The sequence below is a fragment of the Astyanax mexicanus genome, unplaced genomic scaffold (genome assembly GCF_023375975.1).
Source record: "Astyanax mexicanus isolate ESR-SI-001 unplaced genomic scaffold, AstMex3_surface scaffold_36, whole genome shotgun sequence".
NCBI classification, from domain to species: domain Eukaryota; kingdom Metazoa; phylum Chordata; class Actinopteri; order Characiformes; family Acestrorhamphidae; genus Astyanax; species Astyanax mexicanus.
This window is the reverse complement of record NW_026040046.1, coordinates 1,390,216-1,415,949: the sequence shown is the minus strand read 5'-3', so window position 1 is coordinate 1,415,949 and position 25,734 is coordinate 1,390,216. Positions and strand designations below refer to the sequence as shown.

The 25,734-nt window shown below is 41.9% G+C and overlaps 1 long non-coding RNA gene across 1 annotated transcript; it reads right to left on the bottom strand.

The window, feature by feature from the left end:
• Positions 1–332: 332 nt before the first annotated feature.
• Positions 333–4,222, bottom strand: LOC125790795 (uncharacterized). The gene is made up of 5 exons (XR_007430516.1): positions 3,771–4,222; positions 2,170–2,283; positions 1,530–1,598; positions 925–995; positions 333–376 (listed from the first exon to the last, which is right to left on the bottom strand). It is a non-coding gene; the product is annotated as an uncharacterized LOC125790795 (long non-coding RNA).
• Between the last annotated feature and the right edge of the window lie 21,512 nt (positions 4,223–25,734).

The following is a 25,734-nucleotide window of genomic DNA, read 5'->3' as shown; positions in this document are numbered from 1 at the left end:
TTGCCTGTCCAGGACGCCACTGGGGGGGAGGAGGTGGTTTCCTTGCATCGTCCTCGTCCTTCGGCTCCTTCGGACTCTTTGGAGGGGGGAACTGTCACGCCGCCTCGTTCTCCTTCCACACTACCGGACTCCATTTCCCAGATTCCCGTTGATTATGACACCAATAGTATCCGTTCTACTTCACCCAATCACATTTCGCATGGAAGAGAACACATTACTAACAAGTTCCCATAAACGTGACTGAACAGAACTGATCCTTCTGATTTTTACTGTAATTAGAAGTCAATCTTTCAAAATCTGAAGTGAAACAATTACAAAAAAAAATTACATACCATCCAGAACACTGCTTCCAACGTACTTTGACCTCTTTTGTGCCCTGTTGAAAAATTTAAGTACTCATGACATATTACAATTATACTATAATTGACTGAGCCTCACTACAAACTCTGTAAGGTCTTTAAGGGCATAATTTATTAACTTATTGACGACCCTTTTTATATTTTAAACATCTTTGCATGTTGATGTTATTTGTGATAGCACACAACCTCGAGTTTTCTATTGCTGTTATAAAACACAAAAGCTGTAGCTACAGATATGTTAGAATTCCCATGTCTACCCCAAGTTCTAACAAAAAGGAGCATCAGAAGTGGACATTGAAACAAAAGAGAATGGTTCCCTGATCTCATGTTTCTTTTTATTATCCATGTCAAGGCACATGTGATTTTTTAGCTAGGAAGGTGACTCCATCATGATGCACAGTGGGAAGAAAACAAGACATGAGGGAGTGTAACACATTTACATTTGGTTATTACATTCAGCCTTCATGTGACATAGAACAGATTTCACAAATTCAGAAACTAATTCAGGAAAATTAGACCCTGTATCTATTTGCAGAAGGTGATTTACAGAAAGCATTGTACTCACCTCTTCTGATACCCTCTGTGACAAGATTTTTTCAAATGGGTGGGTTTTAGCCACAGTGTGGACAGGGCAATCTAAAGGATAGATAAATAACATTTTTAACTGTTATCAGTGCTGTAAATGTATGTAGTAATATATTTAGGTATTAATTAAAGTAGAGTTTCTGCAGTTCTATGATACAATGTTAAACTAGTAATGTAGGTCCAACTTTTTGCTCCAAAACTCAAACAGCGGGTATTCAGTGTGCATAACGTAAATCACGGGTGCTAAAAAAAAATGGAAAAATGGCAAAACAAACTTGTCATCAATAACTCAAATTTGTCCTGTTAGTACAGGAAGCCTACAGCAGTGGTGCACTAACAAAAAAGCTATGTTAACTAAAAATATTAAGATCTGCAGGACACATCAGTCACATTAGCCTGCACAAAGATCTTGCCCAAACAGAAGTCATGAAATTCGATAGACTTTTTAAATGTAATGCAAATTTAAATAAGATCCACTCTAACAAAATGCAGAGTGAGATCCAAGGGATTGTCAAACCGGGATGTACATGCCACTTTGTACTGTGCAAAATTAAGTGCCTAATATTATTACACCATGATTTTTACCATTTGGGTGGAACATTCTTCTTTTCCTGCAGGCAAAGGTAGGACCAAATGAAGAGCTGGTTTTGGACACTAGGTGAAAGAAAAATACAGTATTTAGACATGTCATGACAATCACTTTAAGTACATATAATGCATAAACATTTCATTTACAGACAAGACAGTATTTAATTTTATTGAAATGTTTTTTTTTTTCCTTTTGAGTTTTTAACAAAAGGCACCAATGAATGATTTTAGAAACTGGTTGAGGAAGTTGACACTAAGTGCAGGACAAACAAGGAGATTTGTGACAATACTTTTTAATATTCAGCAAATGAATAAACTACTACAGTAATTGATAAACTACACTATCTACAATAAATACCAAACCTGATGGTATGTAAATTGGTAATGAAGTACAGGGCTGCATCAGGGCAAGGGAACACACACCCCTGTTAAAATCATGGTGTTAATGTGTGAGAGAAGTTGAAAACTGGCCAGCATGCTAATGCCAAAGCATTGTGAATTATCAACAGTGTTGAGATTTAGGAATAAATGTAAGGAAATGCATGTGCGATCCTCTTTTTACCAGCTGGGTTTTTAGCTTTTAACAAATGCAGAATAGCCCATTTAAAGGAATAAAAAAACAGAGCTAAAATTTTACCTTTTGACAGGATCTTTTGTGTTCTTTTCCTGCTGGAGAACTTGTTTGTATCTAAAGAGCTGGGGTTGACCTCAGGAGCACCAGAAGAGCTGGGGTTGACCAGATTAGGAACCACTAAATAGAAAAACATATTCAATTAATTTATGTTACATAAGTTATTATGATCTTTATATTTTTACCAATTTCCACCTAAAATTACATACCCATATTTTAAGGCTTTTCATATGGCATCAAATCAATGTCAAAAATCGGGGGCGTGTTTTAACATTTTGTGTGTGTATATTAACTTCTCGTGAGCACAAATGTAAAACCCGCTCTGTCTGCCTGGGCTCTCGCCGGCTCTGTCTGCCCAGCTTCAGTGCTTAGAGCGACCGGTAATGTTCGCCCAGAGAGTCCAGTTGCTCTAGGCCCGGGCAGACAGATCAGGTCGCTCCGGGCACTAAACTCCGGTGCACCAGAGAGCGAGCTGTTTTGATGTTAGCATAGCCAGCTAGCTAACTCTCCTACCGTCCTTTTTTCCCCGCCTTCCTCCGGCTTCCTCCCTGTAGAGATATCAGCCAATAGCGTTCGCTGAGAATGGCGCCCCTGGCCCCACCCCCAAACTGTCAAAACCACCCTTTTCAAAACTGCTGCTGCAGGTAATTCGCACAGCGTGCGAGGAAAAAAGCACCCGAGAGGAGAAAAATTAAGCTGGAGAGCAACATTTTCTTTAGCGCGCACGCGATTTCCTTTTTATGCTCGCTAGTTTCACATTTGTGCTCTTGAGAAGTTAATATACACACGCAAAATGTTAAAACACGCTGGTTAATTTTTTTCCCCCTGGTATTTTTGCGCCCTCGACTTTTGACAATGATGTGACGCCGTATTTTCAATTTTATGAATTAATATTACTTAGAAGTCTTTACAAAATTTATTGATAAAACGTATTTAATTGAACATGTAATTGTCAAAATATGGTAAAATACAGGTGCTTTTCAGATTTTCTATTTTTATCAATAATATCAATTTTTTTTTTTAGCATCTCTATATTTTGCTATCAGATGTTTACATTTACCATGTAAAATTATAAACTGCTCCCTTTTACTGGTTAGATATAATATACATCTGCTCCTGGGATAGTCCTGTCTTGCTTGTTACACACATGCTTGTTAGTAAGCTGTGACGGGAAACCTGTTTTAAAGCGTATTATAATTGATATTAAAAATGTTATGCCTCAAATTTCTTCAAGCACTGTGTGGACATAAATGCAGAATGAATACTGTCGAATGAATTTACTTATGTTTGGAGTGGTTTTGAAGCCAGCAGATAGAGGTAAGCGCTGTTGGATCAAATATGGAGATGCGGAAAACGCAACTATGCAAACTATGAATCATATTTTTAATAAAAAAAGGCATATTTCGCCCTAAATGTTTATTTTCTGAAAGGAAATACAGCTAAATAGGCTAGATAACAGAAAAGCAGAGATTCTAATCTGTAATATGGCATTTTGGGTGTCTATATTGAGCCTATAAGTCTGTCTGTCTGTCTAAACACAGCCAGATATTAATTATGACATTTCTTTCTGGCCCAGAGGTTAAATTTCTATCAGGATAAGATTTTACCTTTTGACAGGATCTTTTTTGTTCTTTTCCTGCTAGAGAACTTGTTTGTACCGGAAGAGCTGGGGTTGACCTCAGGAGCACCAGAAGAGCTGGGGTTGACCTCAGGAGCACCAGAAGAGCTGGGGTTGACCTCAGGAGCACAGGAAGAGCTGGGGTTGACCTGTTTAAGTACCACTCAATAGAAAAAATATATAACTAATTTATTATACCCAATTAATTGAGTTCTTTCTATTTAAAATTCTATCAAAGTTGTGTTTAAAAGTTCCTATTATTTGAAAAGACTTTCTGTGTTAATTTCTTGTTAAAAATTCTTTCCAGTTCAGGTGTAACAGGAGTAAGGATGAGGGTATACGTAGGAGGATCAGAAGCATCTAAAATGTTGGCAGTCTCCATACAAGCATCTAAAGGACTGGGACTCTGTGCAGAAACATTTGAAGAGCTTTGGTTCTCTGCAGAGTTCGATTCAGGATTAAGAACCACTAAGTGAAAAAAAACAAACAAACACTATAGTTAATTTAAACCCATGGTCAGGGCCACCGCTCTGCATACGCAGACAACGCAGCCAGCGTTAGGCCTCAACCATTTTGCAGTTGCAGGGAGCCAAATTGACTGAGAATGAAATGTGTTGAAATTATGACATTATTAAATTTAAAACCCAATGTGAATTATTTATGATACGCTCATCTTTTTTGTCTTTAAACATTGCATGGGGCACCTACTCTACTACTTAAAAGCGGCACGTTATTATTTTTGTGCATAATATAATGCCCCCACCCCTATTGCCTGAAATGGCACGGCTTGGTTTGCTCTGTTGGTTGTTGCCAGATGTGACATTTTCCAGTCAAATAAATAATCAAAAAATGCATGGAGGCGCTAAATCTTGCGCATGTTTAACCATTTTTAAAGTGTATGTGGCCATTCTATACAAAAACTTGTCCAGTGCAATATTTGTGTAAGTTAAAAACTTAAAATAAAATAAACAAATAGGATGAAAAATCGTAACTTATCTGGCAACCTTAGTCCTAACTAAAGTAGCAACGCTACTTGAGTTTGGCAGGAGACAAGTTCACCGCGCGAAGTTGCTACTAAATGGTAATTCAACTATGAAGCGACGGTTTGAGTCTGGAGCTGAGAAGAAGAAAAAGAAGCAGAAAGATGAGGCCCATGCATCCCTTTCTGGTGAGTAACTTCGATGATAAAGGTTTAAATAGTTTTGATTACTTCATGTTCAGTGGTGTTGCCTGAGCTAGTTACGTTGGCTTTGCTGATTTGGTAGCTTTAAACGCTTAACTAGAAACTAATCTGGGTATTGCAAGGCACGTGGCACGTTTGCAAATAGTAGTAGTGTAGTTTGAAGATTTTTAGTGACTTTAATAAAAAATTCATAAACAGAGTAGCCTACCTATTGACTAATGCCGTCAGTGCACTATCCAAATGGTCTGTATGACAGCAGGATCAGACAGCTCTATAGATTTTGACAGGCTGATATAAATAAACCACGAATATAAACGATAATTTCATAACCTTTAAGGCTGGCTTGTGTAAATGACGTGTCCACTGCTTAAAATAGACATGCATCGTTTCATTTATTATTTATACATTATAAATAGTACTCTTGTGCTGTTCTTCACTGTTATTGGCCTTACTTATAACGTTGTAAATATTCACAGTTACATGTGTAATTTTAATAAATAGTAAAATTTTGCGTAAACCTTTTGTGTTTGTGTGTTTGTGTGTTTTTTTTTTGTTTTTTTTTTGGGGGGGGGGGGCCTCCCTGACCAGTTATGCTTAGGGCCTCCAAAACCTTAGCAGCGGCCCTGCCCATGGTAGACAATCTTTCATCTGGATTTAGTAATCAATTATGATGCTTGGAGTGTTATAGAGTGGGGTAAACAAACACTGCTATTTGTATTCAAGCACAAATGCAATTTGGTTGAAAAATTATTTACTTATAACTTAATGTTTTAAATAAATCATAAAAAGAGTTTAATTTGAACATGCCTTTTAAAAGACCTTCATAAAGCAAACGAATTGTAGAAATTGTGGTCTTCTCCATTTGAGATGAAAACTGGCGAGTACATAAAACTTCAGCACCAAAATTTGACGTCTTCCCAGCCTTCCTCTTCCCAAGTAGAAGAAGAGGGTAATATCCCAAAACATGAAACTTGTGGAGCTGAAGACAACAATAGTTTTGTTGTTACTACTACAAAAACAACATATTTAAATATTCCATGTAATTAGGTAATATTAGTTAACCTACCAGAAGATTTGCAGAATTGATGAGCTTTGAGGTATTCCTACCGTTTAAAATCTTTTGGGCCCACTCCTTTGAAATTTAGTTTTTTGCACTCTCCAGTTTTATTTTCTGGGGCTGGGAAGCTCCACAAAGCTTGCAGCTTTTGCAGCCAACATTAATTTGTAGCTTGCATGAAAGGCAGGTTTTTTTGGTTGAGCCTGGCATGGTCTCCAGGGGGGAAAGATAGGAAACAGCTTGAACACCTAGAAAGAAAGTCAGACAGATGGACAAACAAACAGACACAAAAGTGGGTCTTAAAAATTACATTGCACTTTTCCACAAAAAAGTCATTATAAAAGATCAAAATGGCAGCTGATAGTGTATTTATAATCCATATATGGGCATATTGTTGACAACCACAGAGCAGCCATTAAGGGGTGGTGGACCATTCTTAGCACTGCAGTGAGTGGGTCAGACAAAAAGTTCCCGCTGGACACCATAATGTTTTTAGATAACCTACAAAGCTGAACATTAAGACCAGTAAGACTATCTAAACAAATAACCAGTGAGTAGATACAATGTTTAAAACCCCCAGCAGCACTGCTGCACCTGATCTGCATGTACCAAAAGAACACACAAACACATCACCACATTAGTGTCACTGCAGTGTTAAGAAAGATTTATCACAAAAATAAAACCTACTATGGGTGGCTAAAAATGATGCTAATAGGATATGCAAACAAAACAAACTACTGTTTGTGGAACTACTGGCATCAAAACAGATGTACTTAAGTAGTCTGTGTGTGTATATGTGTATGTATATACCTACAAGTCTCAAATGTAAATTGCTTACTGTAATTAAAATTTAAATAAATGGTGCCCAAACTTTCATTTGATTTTACTGTAGAATATACTGACATAATATGACATAAGACTTAACAGCTCCATTAAATGATTGTAACAACCTGACTGCCACTCATCTGTATACCAGTAGGAGAGAACAGAAACAGACTGGCTGTGTACGAAAAGGTGGGCAGCTACCAAGAACTCTCATTTCTGAGCTGTGTCATAAGTGAAGGCCTTAGAAGCAAGCATTGTTCACTATGTCTGTTCACATGTTAACACCCACTATATGGTAAGCCATTTACAACTACATATGCTTGTAGATAGTCCATTTCTCGTCAACTTCAGGTGTATGATTTATAAAATTTAGGAAGTGAATATAAACAGAATTGCCCTTTTTGTCAATTGCGAGTTAAATGAAGTCACTGCTGGCTATTCAGTATGCTATCAATATGACTAGCTTGGGGGACATTTTTACATTAACTGAGAGTTCACTACTAAATATTAAACCTTAAGCAATAAAAATAAACATGCGATCGAGCTTCTACTCATTTGTTTTTATTTGGTTTAACTTTGCATTAACTGTTCATGTATGTAGTTTGTTTTTTTTGTGATTACATCATTTCAAGTTAAACAGGTGTTTGAGAACTCACCTGGTGGGGGGGGATGAGAGTGAGAGTGGCTCATAAAAGTGCCGTTGGGTTGCAATTTAGAAAGTCAGTGAAGAGGGACGTGTGTGAAAGGTCTGTGGAAAAAAAGACATTAAATGATTACTTATATTAATTAAAAATGCATATTATTATTAATGTTACAATATGACTTTCTGAGCTGAGAAAAAGAAAATATGTTTCATAAAACTTACTGAGATATTATATGACTAAACCTGGTGCTATATACGCATTTGCTACATAGATCTAGTTTTCTAATGTTTTACTTGCTGCTGGTTTCCCTGTGAGACGATAAACAAAGCTAAAAAAAACAAAGTAGAGGAACATTCACAATAAGATCTTATCTATCTATATATTTATCTATCTATCTATCTATCTATCTATCTATCTATCTATATATTTATCTATCTATCTATATATTTATGAGTTTGCTGTATTTTAAAGCTTTAAGCTCAAATTTAACATAAATTTAATTGAACTTAATTTACTGAAAGGGCTCATGTCTTATTTACACATAAACACTGTGAATGTATACCAGCTTTAATGATAGCATAGCTAGCTAGCTTAAAACCCAACTCAATATTAAACATTAAGCAATAAAAATAAACATGCCTGTAGGTGGGGTCTATTTCTGGTCAACTTAATGTATATGTTTTATGAAATGTAGGAATTAAATATAAGCAGAACTGTCCATTTTGTTTCAACTGCGACATAATTGAAGTCCCTGCTGGATATGCTAGTAAGCTAACAATATGACTAGCTCGGGGGCATTTTACATTGTTTATATGTTTTCGGGACTTTAAAGCAAGCTTCTACTCGTTTGTTTTCATTTGGTTTAACTTTACATTAACTGAGAGTTCACTACTTTATTTAAAGTTTCGTGTTTTTGTGATTAAACAGCTTCAATTTATGAAGGTGTCCATGCTACTTCACTCACCTGATGGAGGGAAAATCGCGCTATGGTTCTATTTCCGGAGGTGTCATAAAGCGAGGATGTGACAGATGTAGTGCACTAGAAAAGAGGCACCCTAGGCCATCTTTGCTCCTTATACTGGCTTTCTATGGTGATGCATTTCCTCTCGCGAACTGTTATGAACACAATCCGCCCGGTACACATTTTAGACTGTAATTAAAGATATTATTTGTCTGTTTTCATAAGCAGGATTTTAAAACAGCTTATACAAATAAGAGTGAATAAATAATAATAATAATAATAATAATAATAATAATAATAATAATAATAATAATCCCTCTCTGTCTCAAAAAAAGAATAATAATAAAAATAATAATTATAATATTAATAATCTCTCTCTCTCTCTCTCTCTCTGTGTCTCAAAAAAAGAATAATAATAAAAATAATAATTATAATATTAATAATCTCTCTCTCTCTCTCTCTGTCTCAAAAAATATATAATAAAAATAATAATATTAATAATCTCTCTCTCTCTCTCTCAAGAATACTACTACTACTAATAATCTTTCTCTCTCTGTCTCAAAATTTTTTAATGAATAATAATAAAAATAATAATATTAATAATCCCTCTCTCTCTCTCTCTCTCTCTCTCTCTCTCTCTCTCTCTCTCAAGAATACTACTACTACTAATGATAATAATAATCTCTCGCTATGTTTCAGTATGTCTCTCTCTAAATAATAATAATAATAATAATCTATCTTTTTCTCTCTCTCTATGTTTCAGCCTCTCTCTCGTTCTTTCTCTGTCGCTGTTTCAGTCTCTCTATACTCTCTCTCGCTCTTTACATATACTTAATAGCAGCGTAGCATGTGTACGCAGCACTATGCGTGTATATGAGTTTGCATGCCAGTGTTTAGTTTTGCGTACCATTTCATACGCATGGGAAATGAGACTGGGTTGCGCATATAGACTCTTTGGTTCCTTTTTTCGTGCTACAACCGCACACTCTTGCTGCTTTTAGACTCTTTGGCCCGTTTTCTGACACCCAGCGTTGAAACTTTAAATCTTTGAACATTATAAAACAATCCGGGCCAGCTTTCATTTTATTTCTAAAATATCTCGCGGGCCACTCCAAAAAAGGAAACGGGCCGCGGGCTGTAGTTTGGACACCCTTGACCTAGACAGATGTCGATACCCAGACGCTCATTACACACACAATAATGTGCAGCCGTGCACGTACCCAACTTTTACATCAACAATAAACAGAATACAAAATACAATAGCATTGCTGATCCAGTAAATGACCTTTGTGTACTTTACCCGTTGTTACGATAGCAAAGACAAACTTACGCTAAATCAAGCTTCATGGGCAAGTTTAATATGTCTCCTACACATTGCTAGGGCATGGTGTGTAAGTGCCTTTAGTCTGCTGAGCCACTCTTAGTTTGTTGTGTTTGCGAACTCTATGGTGTAACACTGACTTAACCGTGCTATTTACATCTTCAAATATTTGGTAATTGAATCAGTGCTTTAATGCCACTCCTGTACATTCCTTCACTGATTGAACTTAAGTGTTTGTCATTACAGATTTCACTTGTTATGACGTGTCATGGTACACATAGGTATTCCCTTATAAACACAGTTTTACCAGTAAGACTCCTAAGGCAGACATGATAGAATGAAAGCTTTGATCATGATAGATAACATAATTGCACCTGGAAGTCTTTGGTGGAAGGCCCGTCGTTGGGCTCACAGTTGTTTGATCCCTTGCAGATCCTGTCGTACCCCTCAGGCAACTGGACGAGGACAAACCTGGCGTGATGGGGTGTGAGAATGGCAGTTTGTTGGGAGCACATGCTGTGCCTAAATGCTGATCTTATGCTATAAACTTGTTCTTGCAGTGACATGCAAACAAACCTATAATGTGTACACTATCTATTTTTAAGACTGATGCACTGATAGCAGCAGAGCTGGTAACATGACTCCTATTGTCCACTGCAGTCAGGCGTCATTATGTAGTCCTGTCATGCCCACATTTGGCGTTCCATGTCTAAGCTGTTTTTGTCTATGGCAAAATTAATAGGCTTTTCAAAAACTGGCCTCTGTCCCATTCTGTAGTGATTAAATATGTTTAGAACTCAATTTCCTACTGAACATCACTGGATCCTCTGAAGTACAAGATCATTTAAGAGTTGTAATAAGAAGAATGCTAGTTTTGATCTAATGAACTGACCTCCCAGCACAGCATCAGAGAGCGCGACTTGATTTGGCGCAACACCTGTGAACTCAAGTCGTATGTTTACAGCATACTAACTGACCCAATTAATGAACGAACTGAGGCGAGTTGAGAGTGTTACAGCAGGAAATCACTGAAACAAGCAGCACTGCATTGTGGCACAATTTACCTGTGTAGCTGAGATGAGTGGTATTAGCCTTAGCGTTAATTATCCTGTTTTACATGCTACTCTATTAGTATGTGCTGGTCAACCACCCTGCTTATGATCCACTTAACCAGCTTGTTTACTTTTTTTACAGCGAGTCAGTAAAGTGAGTTTAGCGCAGTGGTTTGTTTATCTTATAAAAATTTGGATTAAGTTTATTATGCAGTAAAATAATTAGGAGAAGTTTGGTGTTTCTGGCTTGTTGTTTTAGTACATTAAGCCACTATAAGATTTTTCCTTAAAAAAGCTTTCAGTGGGAAGAAAACTCAAAGTAAGCATTAAGTGTTTTAGATTCCTACTGGTTCTTCAGTTCTTCAGGTATATTCTGTAGTTGTGGAGTAACACTGTCCTGTTTTTTTTTTTTGCTGTAACACACTTTTAGTTAGTTGTTACATGATAAGTTGAATGATTTCTGACTTTCTCTGTTTATAAGCACATTATAAGCAGATTATAAACAGATTATAAACAGATAATAAACAGATTATAACACAGAGGCTACACTGTAAAACATCACCAGACTGAAAGTGTTTGTGATTTACTTTAATGATTCTCTAGAAGCGCAATAATCCAAAACATGATCCCACCAGAGCTCCTCAGCCAGGGTCATATCTCATCCGGCTCACTCCTGTTCTCTGCTGCTGTGCTGTGAGGTCAGTTCAGTGCACTGTAGCATTAGCACACATTTAGCTTTATTCTAATTACTGTAACAACTATTAATCAATCTCATATTTCAGAGGATCCAGTGATGTTCAGGAGGAAAATCTACTCAGAATAAAATGTACATGTTTCTGAACATATTTATTTACCACAGAATGTGACAGAGGGAAGTTTTTTTTTTATATAATTTTATTTCTGATTTTCTCCCATTTTTTACCCAATTTTGGATAGCCAATTGTCCCACCCCTTTGTGCGTCCCCATCACCGGTGGCACCTGCGACTCGCCTCCTCCTGTACGTGTGAAGTCAGTCTCCCCTTTTTTGGAGCTGCTGCTGAATGAATCTTTGCCTGAGCAGCATCACAGCGCGCTCGGAGGAAAACACAGCGACTAGGTTCCGATACATCCGCTCACAGACGCCTCGTGCCCCCCAGCGCCTTTAAGCATGATGGGAGGAGAGCGCCATCTACCCACCCGGAGGGAGCGGGGCAATTGTGCTCCCTCTGGATGCCAGCAGCTGATGGCAAAGCTGAGAGAGAGAGAGTAAACACTACTACAGGAAAAGAATAGCCACCAACATACACCTCGAAGTGTTGTACTGCCAGAATCAGTGCCAACGCTTCTTTTTCAATAGTGGAGTAATTGCACTGGTGTCTGTTAAACTTGTGTGAATAATAGCAAGTGGGGTGAAGAATCCCATCGGAATCCTCCTGCAACAGCACCGCCCCAGCACCAACATCACTTGCATCCACCTCCAGCAGAAACGGTTTACTAAAATCAGGAGCTAAAAGAATAAGGGCTTCAGTCAGCAGAATTTTCACACTAGTAAAAGCATGCTCACAAGCAGGAGACCACACAAATTCCACCTTTGGACTCAGTAACTTCGTGAGGGGTTCTACAACATCTGAAAGAAGACAGAAGCGTCTGTAGTAGCCTGCCATACCTAAAAACCGGCGCAAGTTACGCCACGTTTTGGGTGCTGGAAAGTACTGAATTGCAGCCACTTTCGCCCCCAGAGGGCGCACTTGACCTTTTCCAACTTGCATCCCCAAGTAGGACACAGTTGCCTGCGCAAACACACACTTAGCCAAGTTCAAGGTCAGAGACGCGTCTATTAAACGTGTAAAAACATCGCGCAGAGTGGACACATGAGAAGGCCAGTCATGATTAAAAATAACTGCGTCATCCAAATACGCTGAGCAGTTTGGAATGTCACCTAAAACTTGATTAATGAGGAGCTGAAGTGTAGCGGGAGCGTTTTTAAAACCAAAAGCCATCACTGTGTATTGCAGAAAGTGATCCGGCGTAACGAACGTGGAAATATCTGAAGCCTGTGGAGAGAGAGGAACCTGCCAATACCCTTTTAACAAGTTAAGTTTAGTGACAAACTGTGCAGCACCTATGTTGTCTATACAATCATCCATTTTCGGCAATGGAAAAGAGTCTGGGACCGTCACTGCATTTACCTTTCTGTAATCAGTACAGAACCTGAACATGCCATCAGGGTTCGGGACAACTAAACAAGGCGAGCTCCACGGGCTCACACTTGGTTTCGCAAAACCATGCTCCAACAGGTATTCTACCTCCTGTTTCATCACTTCTCTTTTTCTTACATTAGCGCGGTATGGGTGCTGCTTAATTGGTCTGTCTGAAGTCACCTTTATGTCGTGACACAAAACAGTAGTCTAGGATGGAACATCACTAAAGAGAGTAGGAAAATCACTAACTAAAGTGACAATGTCACTTCTCTGACACGGAGTTAGATGACTTAAACTCGCTGTTAACGCCTTTAATGCCTGAGAGTTTGGAATGCGTGCAGTAGCGTTGGAAGAGTACGACGCGTCACCCCCATCCTGCACATCTATGGCAGCATAACTAAAACCACCGCAGCATCACCAACTTCACTGCCCCTGGTCAGATACAATTTTAACATGTTAATATGACAAACACGATACTTTTTATGTCTGTCAGGGGTACCGATGAGGTAGTTGGTTTCACTCATTTTTTTCTCCACAACGTATGGACCAGAGAAACGAGCAGAAAGACAGGAGCCAGGGACAGGCAGTAAGGCTAGCACCTGATCCCCTGGACTAAAACTACGCGACACAGCGCGTCTGTCGTGGCCCTTTTTCATCTTGCCTTGTGAGGACTTTAAGGTTTCGCCTGCAATTTCCCAAGCCTTGTGCAACCGCTCACGGAACCAGCTCACATATTCTAAAACTGATTTAGGCTGGACAGTATCACTATGCGTCATAAGAGACTCCTGCATTGCTTTTAGAGGACCGCGTAACGTGTGCCCAAACACCAACTCAGCTGGACTGAACATTAGAGACTCCTGCACAGATTCTCGCAACGCAAACAGCATCATTGGGACACCCTCATCCCACTGTTTACCCGACTCAAAACAGAATTTCCTCAAAGCTGATTTAAGCGACTGGTGGAAGGGTTTGAGAGCGCCTTGTGACTCGGGACGAAACGGTGAGGAGACTACGTGCTGTACATTTAAAGTTCTCATGACCTGGCCAAAAATCTTGGACAAAAATTTGTCCCCTGATCCGTCTGGATGATTTTTGGCAGGCCGAACGTCGAGAAGAATTTAACTAAGGCACGTAATATCACAGGTGCTGTGATTTTCCTGAGGGGTATAGCCTCGGGAAAACATGCATAGAGGTGCACATTATGGTCAATAAAAATTAGTTACCTAACTTGGACTTTGGCAACGGATCAACGCAATCTATCAACACCCTCTCGAAAGGCTCTGCCATAACAGGAATCGGACAGAGAGGAGCTGGGGGAACGACCTGGTTGGGTTTACCCGTACACTGGCATACATGACACGTACAGCAATAATTAACAACATCTCGCTTAAGTGCTGGCCAAAAGAAGTACTTCAAAACACGATTGTACGTTTTGGTAATACCCAAGTGTCCAGACCAAGGAGCATCATGGGCAAGGCTAAAAATGTGCGTCCTATAAGCCACAGGAACAATTATCTGCCAGTACGTGTGGAGCTCGGGATTTTGGGGTGCGCTCCATTTGCGCATTAGAAGACCGTTGTCAAGGTAACACATAACACACCTGTCTGTATCACTGTCCACATCAACAACCATATCAAAATACTTACACAATGACGGGTCGTCTTTTTGAGCTTTTATAAGCAACTCTCTACTAAGACCACAATCCAACATCTCTCCTGGTTCTTTCATTTCCCCCAGAGCAGCCTTAGAGAAAAGCGCATTAAAACCCTCGTCCTTTTCCTCTCGGGCTAAAAATGTGTCTGACAGCTCGATTTCATCCCCAAATCTACGCGCCTGGGCGCGAGTGACCAGGCAGGCAGGAAAAACATCAGGTAAAACTTTCTCGAACATATCTGGGCAATCTAAAACAAGTGTGTCTAAAATCTCCAAAATTGGGAACACTTTTCCACCAGCGAGATCATTGCCAAAAATCACAGCAATACCGTCTACAGGCAACGCATCGCAGACAGCGATCCTGAACTGTCACGTCTGGTGCTGTTAGCTCCTCTGTCCCTTCCACACCAAGCTCTAACGGAGGTTCTCAGGTTAACAACTACACTACCCAGAATGCACCACCCGCTGACATCACGCACTCACCTGATCACGTGACACCTCACCTGCTTCCACCAGGAAGCCCCGAATACTGATTACTGGCACTATAAAGGTGCACGCCACACAGACTTCATCGCCGCGTATTGTAGGTTATCCTCATACAAAGCGTTACTTATCTCTTGTCTCAGTTTACTGTGTGTATGACCTTGCTTTTTGTTTCCCGACGCCGATTTTTGCCTCTGCCTTTGATATTGGATTATTTGTGTATGACCTGGACTGTACTTTCACCACCGCCTTTTGGATTATCTCTGATACTGGATTGCTTGTGTATGAACTCTGGACTGTCTCTCGTTTATGGTATGGTTTTGTCTTCATTGCTCTGTCTACTGGTGATCAACCTTATTTCTGTATCGACCCTGATTATATCTGTTTATTATCATAATAAACATACTTTATTTTTATCAGTATCTGCGCTTGTCTGCTATTCTGTTCAGACCATGACAGAATACGCGGCCGAACTAAATCAGATAGCAGATACTGAGGCTATTAGATCTGGTTTAGCCAACCAGGGGAGGCTACTCGGTCAGCACCAGCAAACGCTCGCTGGTGTGACCCAAGCTGTTTCTGAGCTAGCCCGCCAGCAAACCACGCAGCAGCAACAACTAGCTGAGCTGCTAGCTCACCTCAGAGGCGTAACTGAGCCTAGCCCTAGCCCGTTAGCTGCCCCCAGTATGCCCAACGCTAACTCTTCTGTGCCTGGATTTTCTGTCTCTAAACCGGAGTTGTTTGATGGGGATCCGGAAAAATGCAACGGTTTTCTTTTACAATGCTCCGTGTTTTTCAGTAATTCACCGCCTACAACCGATAAAGCTAAGATCGGTTTCATTATCTCACGGCTTTCTGGTAAGGCACTCGAGTGGGCTACAGCTATTTGGGAAGACCTTTCTGGGGCTAGTTACACTGACTTTTTGGCTACTTTCCGCTCAGTTTTTGATCATTCGCGTTATGGACAGTCTAATGGACTAACTTTTGCTGGCTCTTAAGCAAGGTCAGAAGCCGGTGGCTTCCTACGCTCTGGAGTTTCGCACTCTCGCGGCTGGTAGTGGGTGGAATAACGCTGCGTTGATCAACGTGTTTAGATGCGGACTTAATCCAGATATACAGAGGGAATTAGCCTGCAGAGATGATTCCCTGACCCTGGATCAGCTGATTTCACTGTCGATCCGGTTGGATCAACTTCTCTCGTGCCGACCCAAGATCAGTCCTCGCACTCAACACACTTCTGTGTCTCTGCCCCGCGCTCCCACTCCAGAGAAAGCTGCGCTGCCTGCCCCAGAGCCCATGGATATCCAGAAAACCCGGCTAACTCCTGAGGAGCGGCAGCGACGAATCCAGCTTCGCCTATGCCTTTATTGTGGAGAGGCCGGGCATTTCAAGGCTGAGTGTGGTCTCCTGACCCGACCTGTGAAAGCTCCAGCCCTGGGACAGCGCGTGGAGTGCTCTCCACGCGCTAACGTGGTACGTAAGCACAACACAATCCTTCGCTCTAAATGTTTTTCTTTGCCTGTTAATATTGTGTTACCTACTGGTATGCTCTCTGTCCCAGCGCTTGTAGATTCCGGGTCGGAGGGGAACTTCATCAGCCAGGACCTAGTTAAGGAGCATGGAGTGCCCACCAGAGAACTTCTACGTCCATTAGCCATCCATGCTGTTGATGGAAAGACTGTCCGCTCCAAGCCGGTTACCCTGCAGACTCTGCCCATCACTCTACAAGCCAGCGCTCTTCACTTTGAGGAACTACCACTTTTCGTGCTTCCCTGCACCGAGCATCCGGTTATCCTGGGCATGCCATGGCTGAAGACCCACGATCCCACTGTCTCCTGGCGCGATGGGGATATCACGGTTTGGTCTGCTCACTGTCATGAACATTGTTTAGCTCTGGATAGTTTAGTTATTCAGTCTACTTCTGTAGAGAGTCCTGATGTTTCTGATCCCATTGTTGTACCCCCTGAATATTCAGAGTTTTTAGAAGTGTTTAGCAAGGAAAACGCTACTAAATTACCTCCGCATCGCTCCTATGATTGTGCCATCGACCTAGTGGAGGGTGCCACCCTACCCAAAGCTAGAGTCTATCCTCTTACGTTAGATGAGGAAAAGGCTATGAATGATTATGTCACCGAAGCGTTAGCCCAGGGTTTCATTCGGCCGTCGAAGTCCCCTGTCGGGTCTGGGTTTTTCTTTGTTAAGAAAAAGGACGGGGGACTGAGACCCTGCATTGATTATAGAGGCTTGAACGCCATAACGAAAAAAATCGCTTACCCGTTGCCCCTCATTCCATGTGCTCTCGAACAGTTACGTACGGCTTCCTACTTTACCAAGCTCGATCTGCGTAGTGCGTACAATTTGATCCGCATTAGGGAGGGGGACGAGTGGAAAACCGCGTTTACCACCACCAATGGCCACTACGAGTACCTTGTTATGAGCTATGGTCTCGCTAACGCCCCTGCAGTATTTCAGTCATTTATGAATGACGTATTTAGGGATATGATTGGGAAATACGTAACCCTTTTTATTGACGACATTTTGATCTATTCCCCCGATCTCGAATCACATGTTAAGCACGTTCGTCTAGTTCTTCAGAGGTTGTTGGAAAACAATCTTTATGCTAAAGCCGAGAAATGCGAGTTCCACCTTCAGAGAGTCGCATTTCTCGGCTATGTTATCAGCTCCCAGGGAGTTCTTATGGATGACTCGAAGGTAGACGCCGTTACTAGCTGGCCTGTTCCCCAATCTATCAAAGATCTCCAACGTTTCTTAGGATTCGCCAATTTCTACAGGCGTTTCATACGCAACTTCAGTACCATAGCTGCTCCCCTTACAGCGTTAACTAAGAATGCTACCAAAATTCTTAAGTGGTCCCCTGAAGCTGACCAAGCTTTCCAAGCGTTAAAAGCCGCCTTTGTCTCTGCCCCCATTCTCACGCATCCTAATCCTGATCTGCCCTTTGTAGTCGAAGTAGATGCTTCTAATACTGGTATCGGAGCAGTTCTCTCCCAACGCAGTGGTTCACCGCCTAAACTACATCCCGTAGCCTTTTTCTCAAAGAAAATGTCACCAGCGGAGCGTAATTATGGGATAGGGGATAGGGAGCTGCTGGCTGTTAAACTAGCTCTAGAGGAGTGGCGTCACTGGCTGGAAGGTGCTGCACATCCATTCACCGTTCTTACTGATCACAAGAACCTAGAGTATCTCCGTACTGCTAAACGTCTTAACCCCCGTCAAGCTCGCTGGTCATTGTTTTTCTCCCGTTTCAATTTTTCGATCTCGTTTCGTCCAGGTAACCGTAATACTAAAGCTGATGCCTTATCTCGTGTTTTCAGTTCCCCAGACGACACATGCCACGCTTCCGAACCCGAACACATTCTGCCACCCACTGTTAAAGTAGCAGCTATTAGATGGGAACTCGATGACCTTATTCAGCAGAGTCAAGCTAACACACAACCTCCGGAGGGTTGCCCTCCTCACAAGATTTACGTACCTGAGCAGTTTCGCGATCAGCTCATTGGCTGGGCACATGCTGCCCTTACGTCCGGTCATCCAGGCGTTACACGCACGCTACAACTAATCTCAGCTCGGTACTGGTGGGAAACCATGCGAGCTGACGTTCAAACTTTCGTGGTTTCATGTTCTATCTGCGCACAATGCAAAACACCCAAAACCCTTCCAGCCGGTAAGCTATGTCCTCTACCTGTTCCAGAACGACCATGGTCACATATTGCAGTAGATTTTGTTACCGATTTACCTGAATCTGAAGGTTACACTACTGTCCTTACTGTTGTAGACAGATTTTCTAGGGGTGTTAAGTTTATCCCTTTTCCTGCTCTTCCTACTGCTCTTCAGACCGCCCAAGCTATATACACACACATTTTCAGACATTATGGGGTCCCGGAGGACATTTTGTCAGATAGGGGTCCTCAATTTACTTCTAGGGTATGGAAATCGTTTTTTGAACATTTGGGTGTACACGTGAGTCTCACTTCTGGGTTTCATCCCACTAGTAATGGTCAATGTGAGAGGGTTAACCAAGAGTTGGGAAAGTTTTTAAGATTGTACTGTTTTAAGCATGCGTCAGAATGGTCTCAGTATTTAATTTGGGCTGAAATAGCTCAGAATTCCCTGATTAACTCCACGTCTGGTCTCACTCCATTCCAGTGCATTCTGGGTTACCAGCCTCCGTTAGCTCCGTGGACAGCATCATCCACTGAGATCCCCGCTGTCGACGACTGGATGAAGCGGAGTGAGCAGGTGTGGGAGGAGACGCATCAGCAAATCTCGGAGGTTTTACGGAAATATAAGGAGCAGTCCGACAGACACCGTGGTACCACCCCCCAATACCAACCCGGAGACAGGGTGTGGTTGTCGACCCGGGACTTGAGGTTTGAAGGGGCCTGTAGGAAACTGCTGCCTAAGTATATTGGCCCATTTAAAGTGTTGTCTCAGGTTAATGAGGTGACTTATAAGATCGAGTTGCCGGCTCAGTACAGGGTGCATAACTCGTTCCATGTTTCTCTGCTCAAGCCTCTTGTCCCAGGTCCGCTTGCTGAGGGTGTTCCCGATGACGTGCCGCCCGCGGCAGTGGAGGGGGAGGATTCGTCTACCTATGCGGTTCGAGAGGTGTTGGATTCACGCAGGCGTGGCGGTGTGCTCCAGTACCTCATAGACTGGGAGGGTTACGGCCCTGAGGAGCGTTGCTGGGTTGCCGCCGGTGACGTGCTGGATCCTGCTCTACTGGCCGAATTTCATGCCCGTCACCCTAGTAAGCCTGCTCCTCGACCCCGTGGGCGTCCCAAGCGCTCACTCTCTTCTTTGGCTCCGGTGCGTAGGGGTTCCCAGTCTCGCAACCCCCGCCTGCCCGTCACCTCTGAGGCTACGTCTGGTCCTCCCGCCGGTACTCCCTGCCCGTCGGGTGGACGTCGTCGTGGTCGTCCCCGTTCCGGCTCCGTTCCGACTCCCTTGGGGGGAGGTACTGTCACGTCTGGTGCTGTTAGCTCCTCTGTCCCTTCCACACCAAGCTCTAACGGAGGTTCTCAGGTTAACAACTACACTACCCAGAATGCACCACCCGCTGACATCACGCACTCACCTGATCACGTGACACCTCACCTGCTTCCACCAGGAAGCCCCGAATACTGATTACTGGCACTATAAAGGTGCACGCCACACAGACTTCATCGCCGCGTATTGTAGGTTATCCTCATACAAAGCGTTACTTATCTCTTGTCTCAGTTTACTTTGTGTATGACCTTGCTTTTTGTTTCCCGACGCCGATTTTTGCCTCTGCCTTTGATATTGGATTATTTGTGTATGACCTGGACTGTACTTTCACCACCGCCTTTTGGATTATCTCTGATACTGGATTGCTTGTGTATGAACTCTGGACTGTCTCTCGTTTATGGTATGGTTTTGTCTTCATTGCTCTGTCTACTGGTGATCAACCTTATTTCTGTATCGACCCTGATTATATCTGTTTATTATCATAATAAACATACTTTATTTTTATCAGTATCTGCGCTTGTCTGCTATTCTGTTCAGACCATGACATGAACAGACCAGAGAGTAGATTAGAAGCCAAATATACTGTGCGTAACGGCACCTTCATATAGTCAGATCCCAAACCTTTACAAACAGCATAAGAACCACAAAAAGAGTCAACTCCAAATGGCAAAGTGTTAGCTAAAATAAGTGACTGCGCAGCCCCAGTGTCTCTCAGTATGTTAACAGGGACAGCTGCTTCACCCGCATTTAGGCTAACTTCACCTTGTGAAACAAACAGACTATAAGAGGGGTCTGGTAGCGAGGTCACTGGTATCTCACTAGCTAGTACTCGGTCACAATCAACCAGCGCCACCGGTTTAGGCGAACCATCAACCCGTTTACTCCCCAACTTCTTCTTAAGGGCTAGACAGTTGCCAGCTATGTGCCCTTGTGACAATAGTAGCACTCTCGGTCATCATGAGAGCGCGGCGGAGAACTAGCCCTGCGAACAGCTTTACCTGCACTACTTGGGACGCCAACAGTTTGGTACACAGCCGGTTTAAAAGCCTGTTTGTGGGTCAACACAAATTCGTCTGCAAAAACCGCAGCATGAGACACAGTCGGGACAGAACGTTCATTTAAATAAACGACCACTCGTTCAGGTAGACAGTTTTTAAATTCCTCCAAGAGGATCAACTCACGCAGAGAATTAAAATCAGTAACTTTACACGCGCTGCACCACTTATCAAAAAGGACCGCTTTTTCACGCATAAACTCTACATGGGTCTGAGAAGCTTACGGACGTTCCTAAAACGCTGTCTATAAGCCTCGGGGACTAATTCATAAGCGTGCATAATAGCAGCTTTAACCACATCATATTGAAGACTGTCTTGGAGAGAAAGAGCTGAGCAAACCTCCTGAGCTTTTCCAACTAATTTACACTGTAACAATCTTCTTTGGGCCATCCCAACATAACAGCTAGCCGTTCAAAAACACCAAAATATGTGTCGACCTTGGATTCTCTAAAGGGAGGGACAAGTGACACGTATTTACTTATATCTAGTGGCGGAATAGAAGAATCAAAAGCAATGGAGCCTACGGTGGATTGCGCAACAGGGGTGGAGCCTACGGTGTATTGCGCAACAGGGGTGGAGCCTACGGTGGATTGCGCAACAGGGGTAGACGGCACAGCAGGGTGAGACGGGGCAGAACCGCTCGGAACATCTGCTGGAGCGAGCGCAACCGGCTGTTTAAGCTGGGCCGAGGTGATTCCCATCACCTTCAGGTCCAGTTCGCGCAACCGTATCTTCTGCTCCGTCTCCAGCTCCATTTTTCGGACGGCCAACCGGTACTCATGGTCAAGCTGACGCACCTCAGCTCTCTCTTTAGCCTCCAGCTGGAGACGAGCTAGGCGAAAATCAAGAGGATCCCCTCCCTCAGAGGGAGGAGACTCAGGGTCATAAGGAGGAAGAAGTACCCTTACCTCTGATTCTGGCGCCGCCGATGGAGTTGCCGGCTCATCGGGCCCGTCCGAGTTATCCAGAACTCCCGCTTGCAGGAGGCCCACGTCACTCCCTGCACTAACCTCACATCAAAATCACAGCAATACCGTCTACGGGCAACGCATCGCAGACAGCGATCCTGAACAGACCAGAGAGTAGATTAGAAGCCAAATATACTGTGTGTAACGGCACCTTCATATAGTCAGATCCCAAATTGAGCCAAATATCAAGCTGACGCACCAAAAGAGGGCACGTCACCAGTAGTGTCTACCACGTGGGGCACACTCACCATCTCCATACCGATCAAATGCTGTGTCAACAACTTTTTAATGTCTTTTTTAAACATTGTCCTAGTCACAAGTAGTTTAAACTGGCTAGCTATAAGAAGTAGCTCATCCTTTTTCAACGTCTCTAAGCTAGGGTTTTCAAAGAAAGCCTTCACGTCAAACGAAGCCATCTTGCCAAAAATCACAAAAAGTCCCAAATACTACAAAAGTCCAAAAATACTAACTAACACCAAACACTACACCGCCTCCAGTCAATAGTAGCACGGGATCCAAATACAGATATGGAGAAAAAAAAAAATCAATTTTTAATAAAAAAAAAAATGTATTATTATTATTTTTTTTTTTTATTGAAAATCAATTAATTAATTTATCCCGGACGAGCCCCCAATTGTTACGTTCCCAATTAAAAATATTTTAGGTCTAGGGAGTATTAGGACGTAAACAAAATGAAAGACAGGAAACAGTGGATGTGGTGAAAAGAAAAGCCAGAGCTTTTACTTACTTTTCAGAAAACAATATATTAACATATTTACAAACACAAATGGACAATAATATGACAAAACCACAAAACAATAATTAAATAAAGCAGCTGCTTTTTAACTTAAAGGTTTAAGGTGGACAAAGGACGGTGCCAAAGAAAGGAAAATAATAAAAGTGTACTAAACTGCCTAACCCAAACTAAACTAACCAAACATACAAAAGTGGCACCTAACCTAGTGTGTATATACAAGCAAAAATACCTACGTGGTGCAAAATGTGATGGGCCCAACTAGCTGTCCACCAGAAACCCAGTGACAGAGGACTATAAGGAGGGAGCAGCAGGCGAGGGTGACGGGAGGAACACACACACACACCTCACACTCACAACAAACAATAACTCCAACTCTATACTTCTCCCAACCTTTACCAATCACACAACCAACAGGCAATATATATACACACACAGGGAAGCAGCTCTCATCTGCCGACTGAATGAATGGGGCCTCTTTTAAGCGGAAGTGCCCGCCCCATCCGCACGTCATTGGCTGACAGCCGTGGTATTAGACTGGAAAGCGTGGCGAAGCTCCTCCCACCAACATGACGCCGCCAGACCTAGTTAGTCAGAGTGAGCGAGAGAGAGAGAGAGAGAGAGAGAGAGAGAGAGCTACGTGCAGGTGCACGTAACACTGATTTTGTAAGTTTGCCCACTGACAAACACATGAACAGTCTATCATTTTAAGGGTCGCTTAATTTTAACAGTGAATGATGAAATATCAAAAATAAAATCCAGAAAATACCACTGTATAAAGTATATCAATTTATTTGCATTTTTCATCTGCTGTGTTCGGCTGATATATGATATATTTAACTGAAATCGCAACCAATGATTTATAAAGGAAAATTGTAAAAAATATCAGGGATGCCCAAACCTTTTCATACCAATGTAATTTATGTAGTATCTATTTAAGTGATTATTACAACACACATTTAAAAAAAATGATCACTTTTTATCATCTTGTTGGAAAAGAGAAGTTTTAAAGTCTGGATTTAGGCCAAGGCTAAAGTACTGCTACTCTAATATTGTTTTTTTCTCTCCAGCACAATTACAGTTAGAGCAACTGTGACTGGTGACATTTAAATGCATGTGTATGTGTGCTTATTTAATCTGACTCTATAAAGATTCAATCATACAAGCAGTGTTTGTTCCCAAGGAACATTGCTAAGAGGTAGTAAAGCATTATGTATCTCATCACAGTTTAGAAAAGCAAACAATATAAACCAGCAGGTTAAACTTGCTGTTTGTTTAAGGTCACAAAGATTGATTCATTAATGGAACACAATAACCTGAGAGTTTTTCACAGATACAAAAGAAAGACACCATATACTGAATTAAAAACACCTGGAGTTTATCTTGACCAGACTGCTATCTTTTAGAGAAGAACCCTCCAACTCCCTCCATGAAAAACTCAGCTCTACAACATATACAGTACTAATCAAAAACTTTAAACAAACTGATCAGTTGTGTTTTTATGTTCATTTTTTTCCTACATTGTGAATTAATACTAAAGTCATTCAGGCTATGAGGGAACACATACGGAATCGTGTAGTAAAAAGTGTTAAAAGAACCAAAATTCTGAGGCTGGTAACTCGACCTGTGCAACAGATTTAACTCTTGCTCTTCCTTCCAAAGGCAGTGCTGATGAGATCATTTCATTATATATATATATATATATATATTTTTTTTTATATAACTTTATTGATAATTTTATATAACTTTATTGATCTCCTGGTTTTGACTCTCTGGTTTGTTATTCTCGATTCTGATTTTTGCCTTCTCCCTATTGTTGGAACTCTGTGTATTACCTGGACTGTTACCGTTTCTGATTGTTTGGATTATCCTCTGTTGTTTGCCTCCCCGTGCATGAACTTTGGACTGTCCCTCACTCTGGTTAGTGCTTTTCCTCTCTGGTTGTTGTTTGCTCCCGCTGACCTTATATTTCAGTCTGACTACCCTGTTGTTATTATTGATATCTGCTCTATTTAATAAAATATTCTTTATACTGCATCTGCGCTTGTCTGAGTATATCTGATCATTACAGATTACTCGGCCGCTGATTATGGATCAGATAGCGGATGCAGATCAAATTCTGTCTGGTTTAGCTAACCAGCTAACCAAGCTGCTCGGTCAACACCAACAAACACTCGCTGGTGTGACCCAAGCTGTGGACGAGCTCGCTCGCCAGCAGGCTAACCAACAGCAGCAGCTCTCAGAAATTCTGGAACACCTTCAGGGTCTTACGAACCCCTCACCCCCTGTTACAGCATCACCTGCCATACCCCCAGCTGCTTCTACAGGGTCTGGGTTCTCGGTTAGCAAACCAGAGATGTTTAACGGAGATCCTGAGAAATGCAGTGGTTTTTTGTTGCAGTGCTACGTTTTTTTCAGCAATACACCCCCAACAACCGATAAAGCTAAAATCGGGTTCATAGTATCTCGTTTATCTGGTAAAGCTCTTGAATAGGCCACAGCTGTTTGGGACACTTTATCTGATTCAAGCTACGATAATTTTTTGGAAACGTTTCGTTGTGTGTTTGATCACACCAAGTATGGTCAGTCCTGCGGGGAGTTACTTCTCTCACTCAAACAAAGAAACAAGTCAGCTGCAGCTTACGCGCTAGAATTCCGCACTCTAGCAGCAAGTAGTGCTTGGAACAACGCAGCACTTATTAACGTTTTTCGTGGCGGACTCAATGCAGAAATACAAAAAGAACTGGCGTGCAGAGACGATGACTTGACTCTGGATCAGCTCATCTCTATGTCTATTCGCCTGGAT